Below are 9,268 nucleotides of genomic sequence, written 5' to 3'. Positions count from 1 at the left end.
GGAAAGCTTACCCTTCCAGAAACAGTAATTCGGTCACTCAATTGGTGGCTGTAGATCGAGTCCGCTCCAAGAGGGGTTCCCTGGATATACAGGGCATCCAGAATGGTCACAATGGACTCTAGTGCCTAGGGCTTGGGGAGCCCACTTAGACACCCTGTGGCTCCAGAATCCATGGTCCCATGAGGATAGGCTTATCGAATGAATGGGAGCTTCTGGCTATCGAAAGGGCACTAAAGGGGCTACTACCGCAGCTTCAAAAGCAGCATGTGAGAGTCCTGTTGGACAATCAGATCGCAGTAGCGTACATAAATCATCAGGGAGGCACTCGGTCTCGACCATTGATGGGAATAACAGAAAGGATCTTAAGTCTGGCAGAACATCACTTCCTCATTGTTGGCTGTGCATATCCGAGGAGTAGACAACCTGAAGGCGGATTTCCTAAGTCGCAATCAGTTAAGGCAAGGAGAATGGTCTCTGAAAAGATCAATATTCAGTCAGATTGTGGACATGTGGGGTAGGCCCACAATACATCTTTTTGCTTCAAGGAACAACAGGAGTCCAGAGATTTTGTTCTTTAACCTTCCTCTAGTGTTAGAGTCATGACCGACCCGTTTTAGATTTTAAGTGCATACAAATTCTACATACATTTGTTTATTGCATCAAGACTTTTTGACTTTTTCAGAAAAATGCAATAAAATTAAACTATTTTACTAAATTGTAAAATGCTCTTATTAAAATTATAACATTTGTGTTGTTGGGGTCAATTTCGACCCAGGTCTAATATAAGAGTAAAAAAAACAATAATATGTCCCAAAACTGAACTCATAAACACAATATAAACCCACAGCCAGCTCTACCTCCAACAACTTGAGTTAGGGACATGTCCAGGCATGTATGACCAAATCAGCTTGGAGTTGGTACTTTGCAGAGTATACATCTCCAGTTTACACATGCAACAATGAGGAGAAGATTTGATGTAAGCCAAATTCTGGATTATATCTTAGATGATAATGAATCAGAGGACACAGAGCAGCAAACTGATACAGATGAACAGGTTTCTGAGGAGGAAGATGATGTGGAGTATCAACCGGAAGACACAGACAGTTCTGATCAGTCTGATGAGGAGGTCACTGGTGCTGAAGCTGCTCCCGCTGAAAGATTCAAATCCAAAAGTGGCAAGATCAGTTGGAGCTTAGTACCTCCAGATGGCAGGGTAGATGCTGCAAATGTCATAAAAATGACCCCTGGGATCACAAGGTTTGCTGTGACAAGAGTAAGTGACATCAAGACATGTTTTGATCTGTTTATGCCATTGTCAATAAAAGAAGTCATTATTGCTATGACAAACCTTGAAGGAAAAAAAGTCCACGGCAACATGTGGAATGACCTTCATGATGATGTCCTGGATGCCTACATTGGTGTTCTTCTCCTTGCTGGAGTGTACAAATCCTGCAATGAGGCCACTGATAGTCTCTGGGATGCATCGACAGGCAGGAATATTTTCCGGGCAACAATGTCACTTCAAAAGTTTCAAATGATATCAAGAGTCCTCAGATTTGACTACAGAGACACCAGAACAAAATCTGACAAACTTGCTCCCATCAGGGATGTTTGGGAGAAATGGGTGCAGCTCCTTCCACTGATGTTCAACCCAGGGCCAGAGGTGACAGTAGAAGAACTTTTTCTCCCTTTCCGCGGAAAATGCCCCTTCCGGCAACACATGCCAATTAAGCCAGTCAAATACGGCATAAAAATCTGGGCAGCCTGTGATGCAAAAACTAGCTATGCATGGAATCTACAGATTTACACAGGCAAGTCTGCAAGTGGCATCCCTGAAAAAAACCAAGGAAAACGTCTAGTCCTCGATATGACTACTAGACTGCAGGGTCACAACATTACTTGTAACAATTTTTTTACCAGCTATGACCTTGGACAAGAACTTCTCAGGAGGAAAATCACCATGGTGGGCACAGTGAAAAAAAACAAACCTGAGCTGCCCGCTGAATTGTTGCAGATGAAGGACAGGGCTCCACTTTCCTCAAAGTTTGTTTTTACAGACACCACCACTGCTGTTTCATACTGCCCCAAAAATCGACTGAATGTGGTACTGATGTCCACACTTCACAAAGATGCAGCTGTGTCATCAGGAAGTGACAAAAAGCCCAGAATCATCCTGGACTATAACAAAAACAGAGGAGTGGACAACCTGGACAAGCTGACTGCCACCTACACTTGCCAGCAAATGACTAGGAGATGGCCAATGGTTGTATTTTACAACATCCTTGATGTGTCAGCATGCAATTCATTTGTGTTGTGGACCCACATTCACCAAGGATGGAATTCAAAGAAAAAAAACAAGCGGAGGATGTTTCTTGAGGAACTAGGAAGATCCCTTGTCAAGGCGCACATTGACCAAAGGGAACGAGTGCCCTGAGATCCAGCCTCTGCAGCCTTGGTCCGACAACTCCAGAGCTCAACAAGTGCTTCGTCCACACCCACAGCAACACAAACAGCATCATCACCAGCATCCTTCTCAACCAGGCCTGCCTCAACATCAACCACAACAGCCACAACCCCAGTGAGACCACCTGATTCTAAAAGAAAGAGGTGTCAGGTCTGCCCTAGCAATAAGGACAGAAAGACAAACACATCGTGCTTCGCCTGCAAAAAATACCTCTGCAAAGAACACACAAAAAGTGTCACTTTTTGCCACACATGCATCTAAATACTAATGCATCTAAAAACTAGTACTTGATTTCTGTTGATTTGATTTGCTTGATTGATTGTTGTTTGTTTGTTTGTTTGACCTAGAAAAGCTACTTTTTATTATTATTGCTATTAATGTTAATATAATGTTCATCTTTTATTTGTATTAAAGTTCTGTAAAAAAAAAAAATCTTTTTTGCCTTTTTCATAAAGTAGTTAGATATGGGTCAAAATTGACCCGTAACACCATAGATGTTACTAGAGTTAATAATATAAAATATATATATGTATATTTTTTTTTTACATTTAAGAAATGTGTTCTAAAAGCCTTCAGTAATAGGTAATATAACAAACTTTTTTAAGTTTATATTATTCTCTTGAGGTTCATTTGACAATATTTTTATATTGAAAATGAAGGGTATGCTCTCAAATGAAAGGCCCAGGGGGCCACAACAAAAATCTTAAAATCAAACCTTCCATGGATGAGAAACCCTAACAAGGTAACTAAGAGGTAAGAAACAAATTTGATCATAAATAACTGTTTTTAGGGTATCCTAGGGGTGAATTAAGACACGGGTCAAAACCGACCCGTTAACATAAGAAAGAGTAACAGAAAGCTAACGCTAGAGGAAGGTTAAGCCTAGCGGACATTCCGTACTCGGTAGACGCCTTCAGGATAGAGTGGACATCTTATATGCCTTCCCACCAATATGCCTAATACCAGCGGTCTTGAAAAAATACAGAGAAAACTGAGCCAGAATAATTGTACTATTCCCATTTTGGCCAGAGGCCATGGTTATACTGGCTAAAGACAATGTCAGTTACGGATCCGTGGGTCCTCCCAGAGAATCAAGACACCTGCTGACACAGGGACCTTTCCTGCATCCCCAAATGTCCGAGTTGCATTTAACAGCCTGGAATTTGAAAGGTTGCCTCTAGAGGGGAAAGGTTTTTCGGCAGAGTTAGTTTCTACGCTGCTTATTAGCTGAAAGCCAATAACCACTAAGATCTATGGGAGAACCTGGAGGAAATTTTTGTCCTTCTGCGGGCTGGTACAAGAAGGGGAGGTTCCGGTAGTGGCAATTCTAGAGTTTTTGCAGGAGGGGGTAGAACTGAGTTTAGCAGTCAGTACCCTCAAGGTGCAGGTTTCAGCTCTGGCTGCCTTATACAACTGTGACCTGGCTAATAATAGATGGGTGGCCAGGTTAATCAGAGCCTGTAGTTGAGCAAACTGTCCTGTCTCCTGTACCTCCTTCTTGGGATCTAAATCTGGTTTTGTCAGCCTTAGCGGAGAGTCTCTTTGAGCCATTACACTCTATTTCGGATAAGGTAATTTTGTTAAAAATAGCCTTACTAGTGGCACTCACTTCAGCCTGTAGGATAGGGGACTTACAAGCTTTATCGGCAGATCCTCCCTACACTCAGGTCATGGACGAAAGAGTAGTGTTGAGGTTGGACCAGCTTACCTCCCCAAAGTATCAAAATTCCATAGAGCTCAGGAAATAATACTACCATTTGTTAGGGGTCGAGTTCCCGCTTCTGCACAGGGGGAATCTCGAGCCACTTCCGCTGCGGTCTCCCATTCTTGTCCAGCCGCAGTGGAGCCTGCTCAGCAAGGACGTCGGTCCCAGCGTCTTGCTCATTCTCACTCTGTTCTGAGAGTTAGTGCTGCTTCTCCAGTCTCTGCCATTAAAGTCAGTGCTGGTCAGCAGTGAGCGGACTTCTCTGGGACTAAGTCCTTGTCTGCATGTACTGAGCATGCCCAGCGTAAGGTCTCCCGTTGGAGATCGAGGGTCATGTGCTTAGGCTCTGCAGCACATTCCATTGGTCCTCTTGGCAGGTCCTAGAAGGGCAAAAGTGCTGTGGCCACTTCCTGTGCTGCTGTTATATAAACTGCGCATGACCGCACGGCCATGCGCTAGTATTGTCAAACAATTGTTGATGTGTGTATGTTGTGAGTGCAAGTCGTCCTTGGAAACCCCTTCCCTATTGAATGTCTGTTCGCGGAAGGTGTATGGCTGCTACCTAGCGCCCGACTTAGCCTACAGCACTAAAAACACATCTCAGCGTCCTGTAGCTGTGCCTGCCAGTACGGCGCCGTGCGCCTGTCTTGCGCTTTCCATACCCGAGTCTGGGTGGTTAGTGGCGTCCGTTAGTGCGGCATCGCTCGCACTCTTGTGCACTTATATTCCTTAAGGTTCTCTACACACCCAGTTGCGGTGTTACGCCAGCAAGGGTCTAATCGGGCTCCAATCCCTTCTGGGGTTAAGTCCGCTGACCACTTGCTCGCGCACTAGTGCGGTACTGCGGTCCTGTGGATTAACAGGATCGCTTTCTTCACGCTGGGTGAGGTTTAACCCACGCGTGTATCCTTTAGTGTACCGCCATATTGTCCGTCTTGCTAGCTGCAGGGTCTTTTACCTGCACGGTGGACCTCGGACTGCGAACGCACCTAGTTTCTTACCATCTATACATGGTGCGTTCCACCAGTCCTTAACAGAATACTAGCGCCAAGGTCTGGCTAGTATGGCGGACATTCAGCAATCTTTGCGGTATATCCAGCAGTTGGAGGGTAGGTTGAAGGTTCTCGAGAACTCAACCTCAGCTGTGGATGTTACCGCAGTTGCTGTAAAGGCTGCTGGCGTGGCAGCAGCAACCTTGTCCACTGCCACCCCTGTTCCGACATTATCCCGCCTCCCGTTGCCAGAAAAATTTTCTGGAGATTGCAAAACTTGTAGGGGATTCGTGAGTCAGTGCTCTATCCACCTCGAGCTCCTGGCTGCACGTTTTCCTACAGAGCGGGCTAAGGTGGGATTTATTGTCTCGCTGTTGTCGGACAGGGCGTTGGAGTGGGCTACGCCGCTGTGGGAGCGTGATGATCATGTGGTGCAGAGTGCTCCGTTGTTTCTGGGCACGCTGAAAAAGGTCTTTCTAGGACCTCAACTCACCCATGATACAGCGCTCCAACTACTGGCATTAACTCAGGGTGAGTCCTTGGTCAGCCATTTTTCTGTCCAATTCCGTACTTTAGCTTCCGAGCTGGAGTGGTCGGACAAAGCCCTTATCCCCATATTCTGGAGGGGCCTGGCTGACCATGTTAAGGACGCTCTGGCCACTAGGGAGATTCCTGCCACACTGGAGGAGTTAATATCTATTTCTACTCGTATAGACCTCCGTTTTAACGAGCGGAGGTTGGAACGAGCCCAGTGTAGGCAGAGGTTTCGGCTGGCTCCTACCTTCGCCAAACCTTTGGAATCCCCAGTCCAGGCATCTGAGTCACATGAGACCTTGGAGGTGACACGAGCGGGATCTAAGTCTCAGTCCGCTCGTGCACATAAGGTCCGTCATGTTTGCCAGCAGTCAGGACGTCTTGTCTCCAAGAGTCCTCAGCGGTCGGGGAAACGTCAGCGTCTAGTGGCAGTTGGAGGAGGTACACTAGACACGGCGACGTTTGCCTCAAAGTTGTCCTTCAAGGGGACAATTACCATAGGCCCATCCACTCTTACGGTCGAGCTTTGCTTGGATTCTGGGGCAGAGGGTAACTTTATGTCCTCCGCCTTTGCCCAGCGTCACGCAATACCCTTGGTGATGCTCGCCCAGCCAGTGACCGTTCGAGTGGTAAATGGGTCAACACTACCTTCACAGATTACCCACCAAACCATTCCTTTCACGCTGTCTGTGTCTCCATCACATCAGGAGATAATCTCCCTATTAGTCATTCCTGAGGGAATTGATGAGGTCCTGTTGGGGATGCCATGGCTTCGCTACCATTCTCCTCATATTGAGTGGTCCTCTGGGAGAATTTTGGGATGGAGTAAATCCTGTGAGGGTAGATGTCAGAGGGAGTGCGTTCAGGTTGCTACTACACAGGTACCCGCAGATCTTTCCTCTCTCCCCAAGCACTATTGGTCCCATGCAGACGTGTTCTCCAAAAGAGCTGCGGAGACTCTTCCGCCTCACCGTCCCTATGACTGTCCTATTGACCTCTTGCCTGGTGCTGAGCCTCCCCGGGGTCGAGTCTACCCATTATCTCTCCCGGAGACGGAGGCAATGTCCCAGTATATTCAGGAGAATCTGGCAAGAGGATTCATTAGGAAGTCAGTGTCACCGGCAGGGGCTGGGTTCTTCTTCGTACAGAAGAAGACTGGAGACTTACGTCCATGCATAGACTACAGGGGTCTTAACGCCATTACCGTTAAGAACAAGTACCCATTACCCCTGATATCTGAGCTCTTTGATAGGCTACGGGGAGCAAAGGTATTTACAAAGTTAGATCTGCCGGGTGCTTACAACCTGATTCGCATCCGTGAGGGGGATGAATGGAAGACGGCTTTTAACACCAGGGATGGGCACTATGAATATCTAGTGATGCCCTTTGGGCTCTGTAATGCCCCAGCCGTTTTCCAAGACTTTGTGAATGACATCTTTCGGGATATGCTCACCACCTCGGTCGTAGTCTATCTGGATGACATTCTCATCTACTCTCCAGATATAGACTCCCATCGGAGAGATGTTCGCAAAGTCTTCGACCTCTTACGGGCAAACTCCCTCTACGCTAAGTTGGAGAAGTGTGTGTTTGAGCAGGAGTCCTTGCCTTTCCTTGGGTATATCATTTCTGCCCAGGGTTTGGCTATGGATCCTGCCAAGCTACAGGCAGTAATGGACTGGCAGGAACCCCATTCTCTTAAAGCGGTGCAGCGCTTTATGGGGTTCATTAATTACTATCGCCAGTTCATTCCACACTTCTCAACTTTGGTAGCTCCCTTGGTCGCCCTCACCAAGAAGGGAGCAAATCCCAAGTTGTGGTCAGAGGAGGTCTCCAAGGCTTTTCTCTCGATTAAGTCACACTTCGCTAGCGCTCCCATCTTACATCGCCCCGATGTAGATAAACCATTCATCTTGGAGGTGGATGCCTCATCCGTTGGTGCTGGAGCAGTCCTTTTCCAAAAGGATGCTCAAGGTCGGAAGCATCCTTGCTTCTTCTTCTCCAAAACTTTCACACCAGCGGAGAGGAATTATTCCATCGGGGACAGGGAGTTGCTAGCCATGAAGTTGGCTTTTTCAGAGTGGAGACACCTCTTGGAGGGAGCTCGCTTTCCCTTCCAAGTCTTCACTGATCACAAGAACTTGGTGTATATACAGACGGCCCAGCGGCTAAATTCTCGCCAGGCTAGATGGTCCCTGTTTTTCTCCCGGTTCCATTTTACCCTCCATTTTCTCTCCGGGGAGAAGAACGTTCGTGCCGACGCTCTCTCCCGCTCCGTAGTGTCATCTGAGGAGGAGGAGGAGGAGCCTCGGCTTATTGTCCCGCCTGAGAGCTTGAGAACTGTAGCTCCGGTTTCGCTGGAGTCTGTGCCCCCGGGCAAGACTTTCGTGCCAGCTAACTTGCGACCGGAGGTTCTCTCTTGGGCTCACTCCTCCAGAGTGGGTGGGCATTTTGGGACCAAGAGGACGTCTGAGCTTTTGGCGAGAACATATTGGTGGCCGCATATGGTCCGAGATGTCAAGGACTATATTCAGGCGTGCGTTTCTTGCGCCCAGAATCGGTCTCCTCGGCAACGGCCTGCTGGGTTGCTTTACCCTCTACCGGTGGCAGACAGGCCCTGGGAGATGGTCGGAATGGACTTTGTGGTGGGCTTACCCAAGTCGCGTGGCTGCTCCATAATTTGGGTAGTCACCGACCATGTCTCTAAGATGGTACATTTGGTACCGCTTCCTCGGTTACCCTCAGCACGGGCCTTGGCGGTGTTGTTCATGAAGCATGTTTTTCGATTGCATGGTATGCCTGATAAGATTGTCAGCGATCGGGGTCCCCAGTTCGCGTCTCGGTTTTGGAGAGAGCTCTGCCGTTTGCTCAGCATAGAGTTAAACCTCTCCTCTGCATATCATCCCGAGACGAATGGGTTGGTGGAGAGAACCAACCAGACTCTGGTGACGTATTTGCGACATTTCGTCTCCGCTAGGCAGGATGACTGGGCATCTTTGCTACCTTGGGCGGAATTTGCCTTGAACAACGCCGTAGCCGATTCCACTGGCCAAACTCCTTTTCTCCTTAATTACGGCCAGCATCCGCGTGTTCCTGTGCCCATGCCCGTGTCATCCACCGATTCTAGGGTGGCAGACTGGGCGGTGGAGGCACGGGACATCTGGGACCGCACACAGGATGCCATTCGGGCCTCCAAGGAGAGAATGAGGGTTTCGGCTGATACACACCGGCGTCCCGCTCCGGTCTTTGCTCCCGGCGACTTAGTGTGGCTCTCCGCCCGTAACATCAGGCTGCGAGTTGAGTCCACTAAGTTTGCTCCTCGCTACATTGGCCCGTTTAAAGTTCTGGAACAGGTCAACCCTGTGGTTTACCGTTTGGCCATTCCTCCACGCCTTGGTATCACCGATACCTTTCACGTTTCCCTCTTAAAACCCGTTCGTTTGTCTCGGTTTTCTGAGTTATCTGCTGGGACATCGGGTTCATCCACGGATGAGTTTGAGGTGAATGCTATTGTGGGAAGCAAGGTGGTACGTGGCAAAAAATTTTATTTGGTGGATTGGAAGGGTCATGGTCCAG

This window comes from Ranitomeya imitator, chromosome 1 (assembly GCF_032444005.1).
Source record: "Ranitomeya imitator isolate aRanImi1 chromosome 1, aRanImi1.pri, whole genome shotgun sequence".
Taxonomy (NCBI): domain Eukaryota; kingdom Metazoa; phylum Chordata; class Amphibia; order Anura; family Dendrobatidae; genus Ranitomeya; species Ranitomeya imitator.
Note: the sequence above shows the minus strand (reverse complement) of the source record.